This window comes from Durio zibethinus, chromosome 22 (assembly GCF_047325235.1).
Source record: "Durio zibethinus cultivar Kanyao isolate XHJ-2024 chromosome 22, ASM4732523v1, whole genome shotgun sequence".
NCBI lineage: Eukaryota > Viridiplantae > Streptophyta > Magnoliopsida > Malvales > Malvaceae > Durio > Durio zibethinus.
The window spans coordinates 6,759,568-6,777,852 of NC_143183.1; positions in this window are offsets into that span (position 1 = coordinate 6,759,568).

Here is an 18,285-nt window from a genome sequence, read left to right on the forward strand (position 1 = left end):
CTCCTCTTAGTTCACCTAAAAATGTTTTCCTTGTTCTTTGTATTGATTATGGATGATTTAGTTGCTAGTTTACTTGAATTTGGATTGGTTTGTTAGTGAATGATTGATTGTTTGGCTAATATTCTTGCTTTCATGGTTTCCATTTTAACCAGTTCATCATGTGCTTGATAAAGTTCATCTCATGGTTTCAATACCTTTGTATGATGATTTAGTAAGTGGTTGATGCATGTTTGGCTTGATGAATGAAAACAATTTGTGGAATGGCCATGGAGGCATTTAGTCAAGCCATCCCCATGCTTGGCCGAATCTTCCTTCTTCATTTTAGGCTAAATGTTGTTTGATTTATGCTTAATAACTTGTGTTTTTGCTAGGCTTATCAAGCTTATTATATGTTTGGGTTAATTTTTCAATGAAAAAAAATGCTATTTTAGTAAGATGTTTTATAGATTTTTATGTTTGATTGGTTAGGTTTTTAATGATCAAGAATGTTGAAACATTTAAACAAGTTTCAAAAATTTTTCATGTTTGATCCATTTTTCTCTTGATTTTTCATATACAACTTGTTTGTAGTTTAGTTTTGTAAATATTTTGTTCTTATGTTAACTTTTGGCACATGCATCATTAATGGCATTTTTGTAATTTGCAATTGTTATATGTATTTTCCATGAACCTAAAACCCCAAACCTTAAACCTAAAACCCTAAGCTCTAAACCGTAAACCCCAAACCTTAAACTAAACCTTAAACCCTAAACCCTAAACCCGAAACCCCAAACCCCAAACCTTAACCTATACCCTAAACTAACCTTTAAACCCTAAAACCAATCATGCATTTAAGTTTCATTTTATCTTGTCATTACATGCATTTTTATATTGTATGCATTCATACTTTATCATTCATATTATATTGTCACACATTCATCATATTTTATTACGTTCATGCATTTCATGCATTTGTTTTCAAAAATATGCTTTTACAAGTAAAAATGTTTTAAAATAAGATAATATCTCAAGTAACTATAATCATTGAGATCTAACCTAATTATAAGAGGACTCTCAGAGATTATTATTTATGAGAGATGTTATTTTAGTTTTGTGGGGCAATTTGAAAACTTTTAAATTAGAAATATTTTTGAAGTTCTACCTAATTATAAGAGAGGGAAAGAAATGTTTCAATATATAAAGTGTTTTCATTTTGAATCAAAAAAATATTTTGTTTTTCTTAAAATTTGATTTGTTTTCAAAAAAAATAAAAAAAAGGAATTAATTGTAAACATTAAGGGAAATAGGACCATTTTATCTAAATTCAAGTATAACATACAATCAATTGGTATTGTCTTTAACAAGAGCTATGGGAGTACTAATCTTTTCTCAAATGTAACCAATTCTTGGACCTAAACTCTGATTTCACAGATCATAAATTTATTTATTTTATAAAACTTTAAACTTGTTTTAAATGTTTTATTTATAGGGCAAGATTTTTAGGGGCCAATCACACTCTAAAAAAGATTGGTGGTGATTCCTTATTTTGTTTTTATCGAAAATATTTTTAACCCTCATTTTTTCATTCTCCATTCGTCTGGCTGTTGGGCCACCCACCCCTGGACCTTGAGATGTCATGACAATGGTAGAAATGGCTTTAAACTAAGGTTAGCTTCTTATGTTTTACTACATATTGTTTGGATTCACAATCTAAAGGCTCCCAAATTGTTTCTCACATCTTTATCGATGATAAACTAGTAAAACACCCCAATCCTTGGCCGTCATAAGCTACAAATAGAAAGGCTTTAATTTGAGTGAGAGTATTTTGCTAGCCTATATAAAGACATGAAATCTTATGAAAGCATCGGTATTTTACTCCCTCTTAAGGGATAGAGCTCAAGCATAGAGCTCATATAATGAAATGGAAATGAATGACAAAACAATATATGCTAGAAAAACTAATAAAAAGAAAAAAAATTTAAAGAAAAAAATTCAAACTTATTATGCTTAGATAACACTATTTCATTTACTGGCTTGATTATCGGTTATCCCCAATGGAGTTGCCAAACTATTAAAATGTATAGATTTATGGACCTATCACTAGACATTACTTTAGGAATTGCACCAATCTTTTTTGTTTATGTGCGATTAATCACCTAACTGAATTTGTCCCATCTTAAAAGGAAGTCCCAAGCTTAACTCGAATGTCTTTAAAATGTAGATTCTAGTTTATAAAACTAAGACTAGGTCTAGGAGGTCCGTTATGCATGAAAAAGGTTATAGCACCCTCATAATGTCCATATGAAAAATAGTACCAGTTGATTTCATATTATCCATGCCTTAAAACATATATGTATTTTTATCGAGTAAATTTAATATTAGAAATTAATCATAAAATTGCTCCAATAGTTTGGTAGCTAATTAAGAAAATCTCTTTACCTTAAGATCCCATCTTGAAAGGGCTTTGTCGTTGAATTTATTAATGTATTTTATTAATTATTTTAAAAAAATGATCAATTAAATCCTCCATTAGTTGAGAAAAATTTTATTTTGATGTATATCCCCCAATAGTTTGGTAGGATTTTTATTCAAAATTTATTTTGAAATTTCAAAAAAAAATCATTAAATCTTCTAATAGTTTGACAAGATTTAATTCGAAATTTAAATCCTCCAATAGTTTGGTAGGATTGAAAATTTTATTTTTATAAAAATTCGTTAAGTCTTCCAATAATTTGGTTAGACTTAATCTAGAGATTTAAATCCTCCAATAGTTTTGTAAGATTAAAAAAAAAATTTCATAAAAATTCATTAAGTCCTCCAATAGTTTGATAAGATTTAATCTAAAGATTTAAATCTTCCAAGAGTTTGGTAGGATTAATTTAAAAACATTTTTTATTTAAATTTCTTATGAAATCTTCTAAAAGTTTGATATTCATAATCTAAAAAATAGTTTAAACCTATGAAAATTCTCCAATAGTTTTCTAAGATTCATGATTTTATTTAAAATATTTTTAATAAAATCGAGTTGACATTTAGGGAAACTGAGAATCATAATTGGAATCTAGAAGTATTGTTAGAATCCTCGTCAAGAACTTCAATGCTCACTGGAAAATTTCACCAAAGCCTAGAAACCTCACTGAGAAACTGTTGGGAACTAAAAAAGCCTAAGACAATTAGAGTTATGATCAACTTGTTTTTTTTGTGGAGTGATATGAACCATTTGACATCATAAACAAGTTCCTTTCATATGACCCTTTTTTTATATTAACCTTTATTAGAGTAGTTAGCCAAAACGAGGCATCTTTCTCAAATTCTAATGTGAAGCATGCAAAATAACAAAAAAAAAAAGAAAAGAATTAGAAAGAAAATTTTTTATTGTAACATTATGCAATTGAGGCATTTGAATGAATCCAAAAAAGGGATATTAATAAATTTATGAAAAAACCAAGGAAAGAAAACCAAAGAGTTCAAAGAAAGTTAGAAAGACTAGAAAAATCCCAAACAAAGAATATTTTGAAAGAAAAGTTTTTCTTCAAACCTTTTTTTCTTAAAGAGTTGGGCTTCAAAGTTAAGTAGTTGTGCTTGAAATGACCATATTTCATCACGTATCCACAAATATAAAAATTTATCGCTTGTTACCCCTTTGAGTCTAATAAAATTCTTTCTAAATGAAACCTATCTAAGGATCATCCACCATATTGGATGTAAAAAAATAAATGAAAGAAAGCATATTCAAGGATTAAGTATGGTAAAGTTCAAGAAAGAACTTTATACGTTGAAGGCAAATGTCCAATAAAAAGTTCTTAAAAGTTTTGGATTCATTCAAAGAAAAAGGAAAAGAAAAGTGAAAGAATGGAAAAATAAAAACGGGAAAGAAAATGAAAGAAAGAAAAAGAGTGAAAAAAAAAGAACAAAATGAAAAGAAGAAAGAGAAGGAGAAAAGAAAAGGTAAAAGTGTTGAATGGAAAGTATGAAAAAATGAAAGGACAAACACCCTAAAGTGATTTCTTTAAATAAGAAAAAATAATCTTTGGTTTAATCACCCTTAAACACTTATTTAGGCCTATCTATTCCTTTTTTTGAAAACCCTAAACCTTGACCTATGTTACACCTTAAAAAGGTCTATATTGGATTAAGTATGGATGTTTAAATTGAAAAACATCTCTTTAAGGAACAACCATAAAACCTTGAACCTGTTTATCTTCCTTTATCAATAATTACTTATTTGGACCATTAATCCATTTTAGATAAGTTTGAATTGTTAAGTGCATGGTGTAATAATAAAAAAATAAATGAAAATGAAGGAAAAAAAAAAGAAAACAAATATGGCTCTAAGGTGAAATCCCTATAAAAAGGGTGATCTAAAGCAAACCTTAAAGGCTTTAAAGCCACTCTTAATAGTAAGTGAGGTAAATGCTAACTTAGAACAACCCAAACCTTTTGACAGATCTAAAAAATTGAGGTCCCAATAGTTTGAAGTCTATAAAAAGGGATTGATATTGAAAATTTGAGCCATTTTCCATTCTATAATGACTTTCAAAATCTTAAACCCATTCTGGCTAGTTTGGATATTTATTAGAATGCCACATTTAGAGACTAAAATGAGTGTCATGATGTTTGGTTTTTAAAAAATTCATACATTTTAGGAGATTATGTTTCGTTTGTGAGCCTAAAAAGAAAAGTATGCATCTCTTTTATTCCTTTGAAGTTGTGAAGCTCTCTTGAATGAATTGAGCCCTTAATGTGCTAAACCACCCAATCCATTCGAAAAGAAAATTATTACCTTTTCATATCTAATAGGGAACACCAACTTTTAAAAGACTTCAAAGTCACATTTGTTTGGTTATTTTATTATCTTTGGTTATGAAATTTAATTATGTAGGGCAATTTAAAAAATTTTAAGTGACTAGTTAAGCACTTTTATAGTAAATAAAGAAACCATTTAGATAAAAGAAAAATTTACATGTTTTTCCTTTGAATAATAAACATTTTTAAAAAGAAAAATATATTTTTTCATGCACTTAAAAAGTACGAGTAACATAGTTGTTTGTCTTCTTACATAATGCATACATTAAAATTGAAAATGATCATACGCATGTGGTTTGTTTGGAATATGGATCAACAAGAGAAGAAATTGAAGGTGAAAATGAAAAAAAAAAAAAGTTAAGAAATTTTGCTTAAGTTGAAAGAGAACAAACGATGGTAAGGAGACCATAAGGAAGATAAATGAAAGAATGAGGAGAATGACAGAAAACAATGAAAAAAGAAATCCATTAGGGAGTAATTGAAAAACTAATAAGATGAGCAGAGGGAAACAAGCAAAATTAAAAAATAAAAAAGAAAGTTTTTAAACTTTCATCTTTTAGCATGCATTTTCATCATAGAAAAGATAATTACATCATCAAAATAAGCAGTTGCACTTTAGTTAAAACACATTTGCGTTGTTAGGGTAAAAACTTGCATGTGCACCTATGGAAAAAAAATAGTTGCATTATAAAGATAAATAGTTGCATTTGTATTTTAGTTGGTAAGCATTTGCATTGTTAGATTAGGAATCTACATGACTAGCCTTGAATGAAGTGTTTTCATTTTTGGGATAAGTATTCATATTTGTATTCATGTAAAGACATTTGATCATAGGAAGATAATGTTGTTTCAACCATTGCTCATGATTTTTTCATGTTTACGTGTTCATGTTGGAATAGGTATATGTATTTGCATAGGAACACTTGCATTTGCATCATGGTAAAGGTCATTTTCATCATGATATGTTGATCATTTATGTTAGCTTTCTAGGAATAGGGTTTTGTTTTTACATCTACACAGTTCTAAGGATCGATACATTCATATAATCAAAGTTAGGATTTGCACTTATATGTTTGGATAGTTCTTGCATTGTGCATCATTGGACAAGATAATTACACATGCATATTTTTTTAGAGTTCTTGCATCTACTACATTAAGGGTAGCCATAAAAACTACATCTTAATAAAAGTCATATATTTTTGGCAAAAAAAATTCATTGGTAAGAGATTTGGCATTTTCATTTTCGAGCATTTGCATCATGAAGAAAAACATTTGCATTGTTAAGAAAAAAAGAAAAAAAGGAAAGACTTTATAAAAACAAACAAAAAAAAGTTTGTTAAAGGAAAAACAATAATGGGAAAATCATATCCTAGTTCAAGAGACAAGAAAAAAAATTTGAAAAGAAAAAAGAAAAAAAAGAAAAAGAAAAAGAAAGAAAAGCTTATAAAAAAGGATAAAAATGAAAGGTTTTTTTCTTAGAAGAGAAAATGTTGAAGATTATTGAAAAATTCAGATTTTCTAGATGATATTCAGTGAAATGAATTTTTAAGCTCAATCTAGCTAGCATTGAGATTGTTAAACCCAATTAAATTGGCACTAGATGAGAAATTTAAACCCAATCTAGTTGGCATTGATGTTTAAGCCCAGTGAAGCTGGCATTAATTGAGTTTTAAGCCTAATCTAGCTAGTATTGATATTTAAGCCCAGTGAAGCTGGCATCTGTTAAGTTTTAAGCCTAATTTGGTTGGTTAAGGATTATGGTTTTTGCATTGATGTTTAAGCCAAGTGAGGTTGGCATCAATTGAGTTTTAAGCCCAATCAGCTGGCATTGAGGTTGAAGCCCAGTGAAGTTGGCATCTATTAAGTTTTAAGCCCAATCTAGCTGACATAGAGGTTTAAACCTAGTGAAGTTGGTATCAATTGAGTCTTAAGCCCAATTTAGCTAGCATAAACTCTTGTAAGCCCAGTTTAGTTGACACCAATAACTCCTAGTTATTTTGTTTCTTGACTTCAATTAGTCTTAGTAATTTAATTTTTTAATTTTCAATTCAATCCTAGCACCTTTTATTTTTTAACTTGCAGTTTATTCTTAATTATTCTTATTTTTCACTTGTGGTTCAACCCCTGGTCATCCTTATTTTTTGACTTGTGATTCAATTCGAGTTATTTTTATTTTTCAGCTTGTGGTTTAATTCTGATCATTTTTAGTTTTCGACTTACGATTCAGTCTCGATAATTTTTACTTTTTAACTTATGGTTTAATCCTAGTTATCTTTATTTTTTGACTTACAGTTTAATCCTAGTTGTTTTTTTGACTTATGATTCAGTTTAGCCATCTTTATTTTTTGACTTGCTGTTTAATCTTGGTCATTTTTATTTTCCTACATGTGGTACAATGCCAATTATTTTTATTTTTTAACTTACAGTTCAGTCTCGATCATCTTTATTTTTTGACTTGCAGTTCAGTACCGTTCATATTTATTTTCTAACTTATGGTTCAATCCTAGTCATCTTTATTTCTTAACTTGCAGTTTAATCCTTGTCATGACTTGCAGTTCAATCCCAATCATCTTTAATTTCCTACTTGTGGTTCAATCCTTATCGTCTTTTTTTTCTAACTTGCGATTCAATCCTAATCGTTTTTATTTTTTTGACTTATGGTTCAATTTCGATCATTTTTATTTCTTGACTTATGGTTTAGTCCCAATCACTTTTAGTTTTTGACTATGAGTTTAGTCTCGGTCATCTTTATTTTTTAACTTGCAATTCAGTTTCAATCTTTTTATTTCATGACTTATGGTTCAATCCTAATCACATTTAGTTTCTAACTTACAATTTAGTCTCGGTTATTTTTATTTTTTGACTCATGGTTCAATCTCAATTATTTTTATTTTTCAACTTATGGTTCAGTCTTTATCATTTTTATTTCATGACTTGTAGAGTCCCAATCATCTTTATTTTCTAACTTGTAGTTTAGTCTTGATCATCTTTATTTTTCAACTTACAATTTAGTCCCAGTTGTTTTATTTCTTAGTTTATGGTTCAATCCCAATCATCTTTTGTTTCTTACTTGTGATTTAGTCCTAGTCAATTTTATTTTCTGACTTGCAGTTTAGTCTTGGTCATTTTTATTTCCTAATTTATTATTTAGTCTCGATCATTTTTAGTTTCTAACTTGTGGCTTAGTCTTGGTCATCTTTATTTTTTTTACTTGTTAGTCTCGATCTTTTGTATTTTTCAACTTATGGTTTAGTCTTGGTTATCTTTATTTTTAGACTTGTAGTTCAGTCTTGGTTATCTATATTTCTTGACTTCTGGTTTAGTCTTGGTCATCTATATTTCTTGACTTCTGGTTCGGTTCTGATCATTTTTATTTTTGACTTACAATTCAGTCCTAGTCCTCTTAATTTTTTGACTTGTGATTCAAGCTTGATCATCTTTATTTTTGACTAGTGGTTTAGTCCCGATCTTTTTTTTCTTGACTTGTAGTACAATCTTGGTCATCTTTACTTTTTAACTTACGATTTAGTCCCAATCATTTATTATTTTCAAACTTATGGTTCAATTCCAATCATCTTTATTTTCGAACTCATAGTTTAGTTCTGATCATTTTTATTTTTCTGACTTGTGATTTAGTCTCAATCATTTTATTTTTCAAATTATGATTTAGTTTAGGTCATTCTAATTTCAAATGCTTCTAGTGAAAGGATTATTGTTTTTTTTTTTTTCTAAAGCATAAAAAATTAATAAAAATCTCTCTCGTGTCTTTGTTTTGGAAAAAAATATTGTTATTGTCATTGCATTATTTTTTATTCTAAAAAATATACAAAAGAGGGGCAATTGTGGACAACTAATTTTGTCCAAGCATGTTCTAGCTAGTTTTGATGCTTTTAAAATCAAACCTAGTTCACATCCAACTTTTTTTATGATTTTACAAATTTTTAAAATTGAATTTTGAGTTAAAATTACCAAAATATCCTATGGTCAAACATAGTCAAACATGATCAAACCTGATTAAATTCGATCAAATTTGGTCAAACTTGGGTAAACCCTTAGAATTCACAATTGAATGGGACTATTAAGACTTGAAATTAATAAAATTATGATTTGGATTCCAGAAAATCTTGATTGCACCTTATAAAGGTAAAATTACCAAAATGCCCCTATAGGGTATTTTTGTAATTTGGCTTTTTCGATGTCAATTTTTTTTTAAACTCTAGATCATGTTTTAATATTATTTCATGAATTTTAATACATTTATAATCTTGGTTGCATCTCAAAAAGGTTAAAATTATGGTATTTTTGTAATTTGACATTTTTAGGTTAGTTTTTTGCAAAAAACTTCAAATTATATTTTAATATTATTCCATGAATTCTGATGTATTAAAAACCTTGATTGCATTTCAAAGGGATAAAATTACCAAAATATCTTTTAGGAGTATTTTTGTAATTTTACCTTTTCAAGGTTGGTTTTTCGTAAAAAATTCTAGATCATATTTTAATATTATTTCATGAATTTTAACATCAGAAAAATTTTAATTATACCTCAGAAGGAGTGAAATTATCAAAATATCACAATTTGACCTTTTTTAGGTCGATTTTTCACAAAAGCTCCAAACCATAGTTAGGTATTATTTTATAATTTTTAGTCCAACAAAATCATAAAAATAAAAATTGGATCATGAAAAGCTTAAAAACACTAATAAAGGTAAAATGGTCTTTTCTCATTAAGACAGTCACACAATAAACTAAGACGGATGCTATATTTTCTCAAAACCATTGATCTTAAAAGGTTTAAATCCTAAGGTCAAAATTACTTTCCTTGGTCACCAAGTTTAGGGGAAAAAGACAAAATAACTACAACCCTTAGATGAAATTGCTCTAAAAGTTGGAAAAAGAACATTGATCTTTAAAACGTCTCATAGGGCTGCTAAAGAATGAAGGTAGCTGGTAGTGGCATGGGAACCGAAAAAAAAAAGCAAAAAAATCAGAAAAAAAAATAGGAAAAGCTTAGAAAGGTAGTTTTCTTTTCTCATTCATGTTCACATGCATTCTCTATTCTCATAACATTTAGTCTTTTTTATTTTGATTCTCTTAAAAATGAAACAACCCTTCCCATGGTTAATCTTCTCTCACAAACTCCTTTATTTCACCATCTCATCACCCCAACTTAATGGAAATTATGTAGATTAAAAATGGATAAAACGAGAATGTCATGAAATAAAGCTTATGGGCATTATGCCAAGGCCAAGAATTTGTTTTCTCTCTTTTATGATTATGATTGTTCCCTTTTTGTGTTTTGGTGAGTTTTTTGGTTGTGAAATTTTATTATTATGTGTTTTCTTATTTTTTGAGTCATTTATTACATGTTTGATAAAATAAAAATAGTATCCTTTAATTTTCTGCTTAAAAAAAAAAAGCCTTACTAGATGCTTGACAATTTTTTTGGTGATAAAAAGTGGATTGCTAACTTGGTTTTTTAAATGCTTGATATTTTGATGAATGGTTGGTTTCTTTGGTGGAAGGGTATAGAAGATTCATCAAGATAGCCTTATGAAAGCTTTCGGCCTAGGTGGTTCCATGCTTAGCCCAAAGTTTTCCATTCCCTCATTTAGTCTAATGCTTTGTTTTCAAACTAGATTTTAAAGATTACTTATGTTTATTAGGTATTTGAATGAAATTTTCAAAGCTAGAAAGTTAGTATTTTTGCTGTTATTTAGGTGTTCATTGAAATAAAAATGCAAAATTTCAAAGTGTTTGTGAAATTGCCTTAGTCATTTAATTACATGGTAGTCTAGTTTTATGCATCATATAAATTTTAATTAAATTTCATGTGCATTAGTCATGTATCATTTGCACAAGCATTTAAACCCTAAATAAATTTCAAAACCATGATTTTTGTGAAAGTCTACCTAAATGTTGGGGATTTTTAGGAAGGTACATAAAATCATGGTAAATCCTAAATCCTAAAACCATAAATTCTAAACCTAAAACCTTAAAACCTAGACCCTAAAATCATAAACCCTAAACTCTAAAATCCTAAACCTTAAATCATGATAGACTCTAAACCCTAAACTTAAACATAATCCTAAACCCTTTGTTAGCTTTTTAGGTGAGATAGTAATCTAAAAGAGAGGTGAATTGAATTTCTCCAAATTTTTGCCCAAAACTATATTTCATTATGATTGAATGGAACTTAAAACCAATATCAAAATATGATGCAAATAACAATAAATTGATGAACTAAAAGCAAATACAAATTATAATCAAAAAAGAGATAAGGATAAAAAAATCAAACACAAGGATTTATAGAGGTTCAGTCTTTTTTCACAAGGCATCTATGTCCTCTCTCTTGGTTGTCCACACCAAGGCTTCAATCCACTAATCTTGAATTGAGAATACAACCCTATCATTTTTTTCCTAAAGCTTAAGATAGAACCTCAACCTTTACACAATCAAAAGGATATCTCACCCCTTGCATACAAAATAACCCAAATGATTTTTGCAAACTAAAATACCTCTCAAGATTGAGTGTTTGCCTAATGAAGTACAAAAAATGATCAATGAAACACAACAATATTTTGGATACAAGAAATATAAAGATATTGAATTTAAGCTATAAAACTCTTAATTTTTTTAAAAGAATGAAAATATCACTTGTTTGATCTTGCTCTCTTAATTCATCAACCTTCTTGGTGTGTTGGAATGCCCAATCTATAGAAGAATTGAAGAACTAGCCGTTGGGGATGGTTTAGAGTTGAACAAAATAGTTGAACATTGAAAAACTAGCCATTAGAGCTTTTTTGGGCATAGGGGATCGATCTTGTGCTTTACCCGATTGATCCCTTCTTGTAGGGGATCAATCCTTTTTTGTGTTTTTCACATCTATTTTGTTTCTATAGAAAAATCAATTAATCCATTACAAGAGGGGTTTAATTGGTTTAGCCAAGGGATTGATCCTGTAACCTAGGGGATCAATCTGGTTAAGATGGACGGTTGTCTCCTATCTTGCACTCTACTCACTAATTTGATCATATCTTGAGTTATGTAATTCCAAATCAAAAACCATTTGAAGATTTAGAAACTAGACTTAAAGGGCTTTCTATACATATAAACTTCATCTCCTAATTTATTGTATATGAATTATAGCAAATTTTAAAAACTACCCATTGTGTAATTTTTAGACAATTGCAAAGTGTCTAGTAAAAATTCAAAATATTTCCTTAGAAAATTTGGATTTTGATTTTGATTTTGTTTGATCCATTAGAAAAAAGACTCAAAGAGCTTTCCAACCATATGAAATTTAAATATTAAAATTTTTCAAATTAATTCAAAAAAAGAAAACAAGTTTAATGTTGGAAAACATTGCTTTTGTAAAACAACTTTCTTAAGTTTATCTATTTCTCAAAGCCAATATTATCTAAATTGTATTGAGTCTAAAATAAAAAAGTTTACTTTAAAAACAACAATTGGACTTTCATTTAAACTCAAATAAATAAAGTTTAAAGATAGTTTAGATTTAATAAATAAGAAAACATAAAGAAAGGTTTGTTTAAACTTTGAAAATCATATTATTTATTTAATATCCAAATAATAAAACTTAAAAATATGTACTAAATAAATCTTTTTCAAAATCTTGATTAAGCCGATTAGCTTAATGTTTTTTTATTTTAAAATAAGGATCAATTCAAGGCTAACAACTCTAAACATTAAACCCTAAACCCTAAAATCATTACCAAATCCTAAACCCTACCCTAAACTCTAAAACCATAAACCCTAAAACAAACCTTAAACCTCAAACAAACCTTAGACCTCAAACCCTAAAATCAAACCCTAAACTTTAAACCTTGAACCTAACCCTATATCCTAAACCAAATCTTGAACCCTAACCTAAACCCTAAAACAAACCATAAACCTTAAATCCAAATTATTGCTTGAACCTATTTCAACACCCACAGCCATCCCTAAATTCAAAGGATTTTTATGAAAATCTTATATAAAATAATTTGTTCATGAATGCCGCCTAGATGAAAAGTACTTAGGAAATTTTATTTCATCAAATTTTTCATATGATTCCTTAACAAAATAATAATAATAAGATTAAACAAAAAAAAATAAAAACGAGATCTTAAGTATAAATAGTCGTACCTAAACTCTATTTAAAGATTATATAGTTTAGGTGACTTTTTTATATTTAAAGATTTGATTTCAAAATCGTATCTTATTATCATGCATGACATACATTTGCATATCTTTATTTTTAGATTGTCTCTTACATTCATTTAGCATGCTCATTTCTTTTAATTATTACTATTTAGTTATTAATTGCAACATCATTAGTTTTTTTTTTTTTTTGCATAAAATGTTTCCTTTATAGAAAATATTAGTTAGAAATATGGATTTCAAAATAAAAATAAAATAACATTCTAAGGGAAATAATTCTTGGTACTCTATTTAGAGGTTTGAGACTCACCAAAAATTATCATTTACAAAAATTGTTATTTTCATTTCAAAGAAATACTGTAGTGAATTTTAGGTGGAAAGAGTTACTTTTAAATTTTACCTAGATATTGAAAAATTTTAAGATAATTATTTAACCTAAAGATTTTCACAACATTTCTAAAGAAGGTTTTTATCAAATAAAATTATTTATTGTAAGTGAAGGGAATTTTCATCAAATTTTCAATTTGAAACCATTTTTATCCCATACCTAAAGATAACACTTGATTAATTAGTACTATTTTTAAACGGACATTATAAGGGTGTCAACCCTTTTCCACGTATAACCCTACTCCCAAACCTAGCTTTGTTTTCAAAAATCAAAAATATATTTTTGATAAACCTTAAACTCATTTTTTTATTAATAAGATAAACTTTTTATATGACCAATCACATCTAACAAAATAGATTAGTGGTGATTTCTTTTTTTTTTTTTTTTACAAATTTTACGTCTTGCAATCAGGTTCATGAACTCACACGTTGAGATTAAAACCAAGATTTTTTATATTTTAATTTAAAAAAGAATTTCATATTTCTCAAAAGGAAATAAGCATTTAAACTTTTTAAAATTTTTTTCTAGATTTTAAAAACGTTCAACTTTTTTTTTTAATTTTTAATTTTATATTTTAAAAAGATATGACACATAATAGTTGCATGAGTTTAATGTGGGAGTCATATGTCATCCATGTATACAATATTTATACACATGTCCAATTTTTAATGGTTAAGGGTTACATCTCCTATTATTATTAATGATGTTAGGCTATGAGATAAATTGTTACTGAAAATTTTTTTAATATAAGTATCACATTAGATATTTTTCAATATTACAAAACTATACAAGATGTTATCCCTTTCAAAATATATATATATCTTTAGTCACAAATAGACGAAGAAAATTATAGAATTAGTAACCATCCAGTAGAATGAATGAAATTTAAATGCTAGTATTTTCATCATTGAAATAATGAAAATTAACAAATTATATACACAATTACCTTTTTTTTTGTTAAATTTCTAAGCAATACAAAAACTACCAAGCCATTTGGCTCATATAGAGGCCCTTAAGAAGTCTCCATCCCTTAATTAAATCTTAATTAATTCTTACCCTCTTCATGTAAATGCATTATGAACAAGCATAAAATCACAAATATGACATAGATTTTTCTTTAGCTTAATCTAACCTTGCTTGCAAATCTTTTTTTGCCAACATTTTTTGGGAAGATTTTTTTTTTCTCATATTATTGTTGAAATCTATAATAGTATTATAGAAACAAGAGAGCCTAACGGCTATAATATTCTTTCCCTTTCATTAAGCAAACGAATATGGAGCCAAAACTTATACCAAACTAAATGGTATTTTGAGAATTATAGCTTATAGAAGGATTATGCCTATTGTTAATATGATATTTATACTATTTTTTGTTTTTGACAAATATACTTTGTTCCTTGACAATGGGTTTATATATCAACAAACAGGGTAGTTTCAAGAGTTCATACTTCACTAGAAAGATGATAGTTACAAGGTAATCATGTATCTTATCTTTTTTAATTGATAGGTATAATAACTAAATAAATAAGCTTTTAGCATAAAATTCTCATTTAAGTCTTTATGCTATTATTTGTGTCAATTGAGGCATCAACTTATTATTTAGTGTCAAATAATCCCAATTTGAACAGAAAACTTTGAAAATGGTGTCATAACGTCTAGATCCGGGGATCTATCGCTAGACATTGACTTTTAGGGAGTCGCCACCAATCTTTTTTTATCTAGGTGCGATTGGCCACCTAAAGAATCTGTCCTTTCAGGGAACACCTAAGCTTAAGGGTCCCTAAAATAATAGGTTCAGGTCTGCTAACCAGAACAGAGTTCGGGAGTTCGGTTACTTGTGAAGAAGGTTATAGCACCCTCACAACGCCCATCAAAAGATGGTACCAGCTTAAATTTGTGTTATCCAAAAGCCTTAAAATTTTACCAAGTAATTAATTATTGGAAATTTTTCTCAATTTACTCTAATACTTTTAGCAAAAAATTGAGAAAATTTCCTCACCTCAAAAGTATGCAGAAAAACTACTGTTTCACTTGCAGAGGCTCCGTCGTCGGATTATTTAAAGAAAAAAACAAAATCAAAATTAAGATAGAAAGGAAGGAAAGAATGATTTTTTTTTTGTGTAGGGAAAATTGGTACTTTCAACTTTTCCCCAAAAATATTTTTTGAAAATTTCGATTTTCAAGGAAAATTGATACTTTCAACTTTTCCTCAAAAATTCCTTTTTTTGAAATTTTATTTTTAAGGAAAATTGATACTTTCAACTTTTCCCTAAAAATATTTTTTTGAAAATTTTGATTTTCAAGGAAAATTGATACTTTCAACTTTTCCTCAAAAATCTTTTTTTTTTGAAAATTTATTTTTAAGGAAAATTGATACTTTCAACTTTTCCTTAAAAATATTTTTTTTTGGAAATTTTGATTTTCAAGGAAAATTGATACTTTCAACTTTTTCTAAAAAATATTTCTTTGAAAATTTATTTATTATTTTTTTTAAGAAAAATTGATACTTTCAACTTTTCCCTAAAAATATTTTTTTTGGAATTTTTGATTTTTATTTAAAGAAAATAGAATAATAAAAAAATAAATAAAAATAAATAAAGAAAAGTAAAACAAAAATAAAGATAAAATAAAGATAAAAAGAATATTAAATAAACCTAATCTAATAAATTAATTAATTAATTAATTAATTAATTAAAAAAAAAAACTTGGAGCGGCTCGGCTATCGGCTCGGCTCGGCTCAAGGCAGGGAAACGGCTCGGGGGGAGCGACTTGGAAGCTTGGCTCGGCTCGGCTCGGCTTGAAGGAGGGGCAGCACGCGCGGGTCAGGAAAGCGGGTCGACGCTCGGGTCGGGTCGGGTTCGGTAAAACGCGTGGATCCTCTGGTTACTTAAGGCCAAAACGACGTCGTTTGGGAGGGTATAAAAGGCAATCCCTTTCGTTTTTCGGCAGAACGCTCCTCCCCTCTCTCTCTCTTCTTCCCTTTTCCTCTCCCTTCTCTCTAAAAGCTGAAGAACACCGATGCCGGATTCTGGAAAATGTCACCGGAATCTAGAAATTTCACCGGAAGTTGGTCGAAATATCACTGGTTTCTGGGATTCTTCGCCGAAAACTGGGCTGGTCGTCGGAAACTTCAATGTTCGCCGGAATTGTTGCCGAAAAATTCAAATTTCGCCGAAATTTTCGTCGAAATCTGGAAATTTCCCAGAAATTTCCAGAAAAATTTTTCGCCAAAAATTTCTAAAAATTTTTTCTCACTCCCAGAACACTCCTAAACTTTTCCTAGCTTCTTATACGCCTCATTTTCTCTCAAATCAGTAGCTTTGCTTACTGTTTTCTCCCTGTAGCATCTGTTCCAGGAGGTGCCTTTTATAGGGGTTGATCAGGAGTTCCTGATCAATCCCAATTCCTCCTTGGACGGGGATTCAATCTTTGAATCCAATTGGACTCTTCTGATTGAGTTCCCCTCCACAGTGGGATTCTTCATCTTTTAATCCCAGCCATCCAAAATTAAAATCAAAATAAAAAATACTAGATAATTAGAAAAGATAAATCAAAAGATATTATAGTATAAAAAAATAAAAAATAATATCTGAAAATCGAAAAAAAATCAGAACAGATAATTAAAAAAAATAATAACAAATAAAATAAGATAAACCCAAAAATATATTACAAAAAAAAAAATAATAATAATAATATAATAATAATAAATATATAACTATATACATATAAATCTAATCTAATAATAAAAAAATATATATTAATACATAATAATAATAATAAATAATAAAATACATAAAATACAAAAGAAACAGAAAAAAAAATACAGGATAAAAATTGAATTGGGTCTTACTCATTTGGGCCAGGCCCAATTGATCTGGGCCTGGACCCAATTGGGTGTCTACAGCTGCCCCTCTTTGCACATTTTCTGTGAAACAGAAATTGCGCAAAGACGTAGACACCCAATCAAGACTCAACTCAACGTTGTCACTTTTTGTTTTTTTGTTTTTTATTTTTTTGACCAAAGCTCCTCTAAACAGAGACTCAACGACTTTGAAAAATAAATTGCTCCTCTAAACAAAGGCACCACGACTTTGGAAAGTAAATTGCTCCTCTAAACAGAGGCACCACGACTTTTGAAAAGTAAATTGCTCCTCTAAACAGAGGCAACGGAACTTTGGAAAGTAAATTGCTCCTCTAAACAGAGGCACCACGACTTTGAAAAGTAAATTGCTCCTCTAAACAGAGGCACCACGACTTTGAAAATTAAATTGCTCCTCTAAACAAAGGCACCACGACTTTGAAAAGTAAATTGCTCCTCTAAACAGAGGCACCACGACTTTGGAAAGTAAATTGCTCCTTTAAACAAAGGCAACGAAACTTTGAAAAAATAAATTGCTCCTCTAAACAGAGGCGCCACGACTTTGAAAGTAAATTGCTCCTCTAAACAGAGGCACCACGACTTTGAAAAAGTAAATTGCTCCTCTAAACAGAGGCAACGAAACTTTGAAAAGTAAATTGCTCCTTGACAATCATGTCCAAAGGAGTTGAAAGTTGTGTTTGAAGGAATTTCAGGAGATTATGCCCAAAGGTCTTATAAATCAACCCTGATACCAAAAGACATCCTATTTCAAGGATTAGGAACTTACCTGACAAGTTTCTTCTCCATCTTGCAAAATATCTTCATATTTGTCTTCTCCATATGGGATGTTGGAACACCCCTGCTTCTTGAATTTATACACTATACTTTCCTGAAAGTAGTGTATGCTATGCAATGTGCATGATTTTCAATGCATGCTATGCAAATGTTGGCCAATTAATTCCTATTCAATGTATGGTACTCAAGTTTCTCAAGCTCTTTTTTTCTTTCTTGGGTGTCAAGCCCTTTGATTCCTCAAGGATCCAATTGCACTGCTCTTCTAAGATCGAACCAATGTAGCTCTCAATTGTCC